This window comes from Aulonocara sp. 'chitande type north' Nkhata Bay, linkage group LG11 (assembly GCF_057382095.1).
Source record: "Aulonocara sp. 'chitande type north' Nkhata Bay isolate Kocher_YH1m ecotype deep benthic linkage group LG11, A_spYH_male_GT1.1, whole genome shotgun sequence".
NCBI lineage: Eukaryota > Metazoa > Chordata > Actinopteri > Cichliformes > Cichlidae > Aulonocara > Aulonocara sp. 'chitande type north' Nkhata Bay.
The window spans coordinates 674,623-678,957 of NC_141354.1; the positions used below are offsets into that span (position 1 = coordinate 674,623).

Sequence of the window (4,335 nt, forward strand, 5' to 3'; positions counted from 1 at the left end):
AGCACTTAAGAAAATGTGTCAATAAATGGACATACATCAACTTACTATATTTATCCAAACAGACGGGACCAATAATGCTTCACTGAGTCAGAGACTTTAATGTCTCTTCTATGTAAGAATGTCTCGTGCTGATATACCTGCAAACTTGACAACAAAGGTTTTTCAGACTGCATGTAGCTGTCCTCTATGTCAGCTAACACATTTACATTTATGTCACACTTATTTCTGCTTTCCCATTTTATAATTATTACTTACATTTTGATTAGATACCTTGAGTTTGTAAATGATCAGATTACATAATTGGAATACAATATATCCAATTCAGGATTGCGGGAGGATGAAGCCTATCCCAGCTGATACAGGACAAAGACAGGCTGCCAGTTTATCGCAGGGCTAACACGATATGTGTAACAGAAAATCCACTTAAATGTTTGATATTTCTTATAATAATCATAATTATGACTATTATTTAAAGGTTTCTTCATAAATACATTTTGATTTTTTATAACCCCTAAAATATAAACCTGAGCTGTTTCAGATTCTGACCTCTGACTCAGTGACCTGGCTGTGTCCTCACTGCAGCTCCCTCTTGGAAGTACGTCTGCTTCTTGTCTTCCCCCAGTGTTGACCGCCTGATATCAAGATATCACGTACTGTACCTGAGGAACAAAAAAGGACAAACACTTGCCTTCATTTAAGAAGTACATTCATACAGAGGTAATCTATGGAAACACACTAGTTCAACCTTTGGCAGAAATCAGTTCCTGTGAAACATTTCTGTAAATGAACATCATGTGGAGAATGAATGAAATGAGTTCTTCAGGTGACTCAGCAGTCCCACACTGACAAATGAAATCTAGTTAAACTATTAAGCATATTTGCTCTTCTGAAATCTGTGTTAAACAACAACAAACATAAATTAGTAACAAAAACTACAGCTGAGTATAGGCTTTACAAACCACCAGCAGCCATAATGCTAAATTTTAATCTTCAAATGTTTCTGAGCTGTCTTCAACCTGCTTTTAACACATTAAAGTCCCACAGTCAACGCAGCCTGACTCAATCCTAGATGTTCAGCACACAGAGGTGCTGTTTAAAGTTTAGTGATAACCTGAGTCACTGATCATTTGCAGTATTACAGAGTCTGGCAGTCTTTGCATGATGTCCACGTCACTGTAAGTTTCTAGCTGACTCTCAGGTGTGACAGGTGTGCCAGCAGGAAAGAGTAATAATAACCTGCATCCTGAGGTTTGTCATGCAGGATTAAAGGAGCCAGGCTTTGTTCACACAGCTAGGATTGTATTTTACACTGACCCTGGGTCAGTATCAACTTCAAGAAGACAGCTGTAACTGTTGATAGAAGAATCACACACACATATTTATGGCTTTGCCTTATAGAATTCAGCATCTCAGTGCTGAGGAAATAGGTTTTGCAGCTGTTTGAGCTAAGATTTTCAAGTTTGAAGTTTGAATTTAAAAATTTAAAAATTTAAAAATCAAGATTTTCAAGTTTGAATGTGTTTAGACAGTGTGCATCTGTATGCTGAAACTGTAATGGTGAACCTGAGGTGATGGTCAACAGAAGGCAAATATATATCAATATAAAACAATATTGAAGTAATGTCTTTACCCCCTGCAGAGTGTGGATGCTGTGCACACAATCACCTTATTTACTGTAGTAAACATGCACCGCTAGCTCACGTGACTGACTGTCTCCATGGTTACATCGTATATTATTAGCTGTGTAAACAGCTTCCAAAGATACCGCCATAGCTCTCTGCAGCTGTAACACTTTCACACTTTGCAAATCATTTCACGTTTTTGATAGTTATGAAGACAGAATATGTTTTTAAGGTCATGCTAGAAGGTTGCTATGGTGGTTGCTGTGGACTTGGCTGGACCGCGTCCGATTCCTGTTATTAGCTGTCTGCCGTAGGAAGGCTGCGTTCCATTTACAAGTAGTGACATTCTGCCGCAACTCGAACTCAAACCCCGCTTTGTTCTTTGATTATAGGCCTTTTATAGCCGTTCATGACACACACATAAAGCACTTTGCCTCACCATGAGAATGGAACTTTACCTAAGCTAACCTTTAAAATATCTGGTATAGGATAGAAAAATGAAGCAACCAGAGATTTAATGATGAAGACTCTGGGTTCTGTAGTGACCTGAATGACTCTTTGCATACAATTTATTGAAGAGGACTTTAGAATGCACTTTACATTTAGACTGTTGCTGTTTAATTTTTTACATTGTTGCGGTGTTATGTCATGAATAAGGTTCACCTGCTGGGGGTTTGATGGATCAGATCATCATAATCAATGGGTCCTGAGGTGGGCGGGACTGTCTCTGGTGATGTCACCATGAAGGAACAGCATCTGGCACGTGTTGCTGAAACATCCCAGTACACTGGTGTAGTTTCCTCTCCAGCTGTTTGACATTTGACACTTCAACATTAAGGGGGAAGAAGAAGAAACAGTGTTAGGTCAGGTGACCACATGGTTTCTAAAGTAACTGACAGGAAGTAACCAGGCCGTTAGAAATGGATGGCATGTGTTTAGAGTTACTGGAGTTGGGTAACTCTACTTACCAAAAGCAGAAGCACACAGATGACAGATCAGATGCTGAATGTTGCAGGAACATGCTCATGTGTGGTGGTCATTCAGTGCTGCTCCGGCAGGTTAGACAGTCCAAGACTGATATACTGCTCATCTGAGAGTTTGAAAACACACATGCAAAGATTTATTTTGTGTTACAGTCAAAGTTGGATGTTCATTTTTGTCCTTTAAAAATGTTTGTGTATTTGAAAGCACTAACATTTAAGGATGACTTGGATCGTCTCCTTTAAAGGGGAGACAAGTGTATCCACTGATCCACGTCACTTTACCTGGATGATGACTCCTCTCCCCCTCACTCAGAAACACTCCTAATATAACCAAGCAAATAAATAATAATGAAGATTTACTTACATCATTACAAAAACATCTCCCTTTGATTCTATTTCTCCATTCCTGCTGAACATCAGGCAACAAATATCTCAATAAATCACAGCAAAATGTAAAGCACATATTTTCTCTGCTTTGTCTAACCTCTGCAGAGCCTCTGTCAAGAAAAACATATCTGTAAGCATAAAACAAATATACATTTCATAACACGTCACTGGACAAACCTCGGTCAGTTGATTTCCTCTGTGCAGTGCAGACGAACATCAGTCAGCAAGTCAAGGTGGTGAGATGGACTGGTGTCCTTTGTGACTCTGCTGGTTCTTCTGAGGAAACACCGCCGTCTCTCCACACTGTCACCATCTGTGAGCACAAACAGCCGCTCTGCCAGCATGTAGGAAATCACATATCACACACACAGGGGTGAAGAAACATTAGAGCTCAACTTTGGATACTTTAGATCTAAACAGATCAAACTAGCTCTTAGCTTCAACAATCAGTGAACAGACAAACAATGATACCATACTGATTCTGTATGAATACAATATGGTATTTTCAATACAGGTGTCAAATTAATTCATTAAAACTAATACAGATATATGTATATATATTTTTTTGATAAATTCGTTTGCTAAATTATAAGAATATTTTTTTTTCATTTAACAATTGCAACTGAAAGAAATTAAATATTGAACAAAAATATATTGTCACATTCTGAGCATGCTCAGCACGCTGACAGACTTGAAGTTGCTACAGATTTTAAGAAGTGATAATTATAGGGAAAAAACTTCTCTTTTTCATCCGTTTAATCAAACATTTGATGCCTTAGATGTCTCAGTCCTATAGCGTTCTGCAACTACAACTAAGCTGAAGCTTGGATTTGGCTGCAGGTGCCCCTGTACATCCTTCTCAACATATTGGTACCATTTAATCCCACTTCTTCCTGAGCTTTGCTTCATCACAAGACCAAAGGTGGCATCCCGTGTCACAGTCTTATCATCATCCAGAAGACACATTTGAAGAAACATCATGGAGAAGAAACATTTACGCGCCTCCTGGTTTTGTTTTCTGATCCTGAAAAACGACTGAGGACAACAAAGCCCAGAGAACACGAGATACACAACATCCAACATTCAGACTCAACAGCCTCCATAAATGAAGAGCACCAGGTTGGTTCAGTTATAGTAGATATGAGCATACTTCACATTACTGGGTATGAATAATAATCAAGAGACAAACTTTAAAGATGCAGAGCATGATGTCCCATCATCAGACTGTAAACAAACATCCACCAGGCTTCTTTGCTGGCAAAATTGATGATTCTCCTATCACGGATCAGTAGCGTGTATTAACCTGTGGTATAAGCAGCAGTCACTGAAATATTACTGTTTCA

General features: G+C 38.8%; 1 long non-coding RNA gene across 1 annotated transcript; it reads right to left on the reverse strand.

The window, feature by feature from the left end:
* Positions 1 to 570: 570 nt before the first annotated feature.
* LOC147318281 (uncharacterized) lies at positions 571 to 3,306 on the reverse strand. The gene is made up of 4 exons (XR_015131364.1): positions 3,170 to 3,306; positions 2,591 to 2,926; positions 2,286 to 2,447; positions 571 to 632 (listed from the first exon to the last, which is right to left on the reverse strand). It is a non-coding gene; the product is annotated as an uncharacterized LOC147318281 (long non-coding RNA).
* Between the last annotated feature and the right edge of the window lie 1,029 nt (positions 3,307 to 4,335).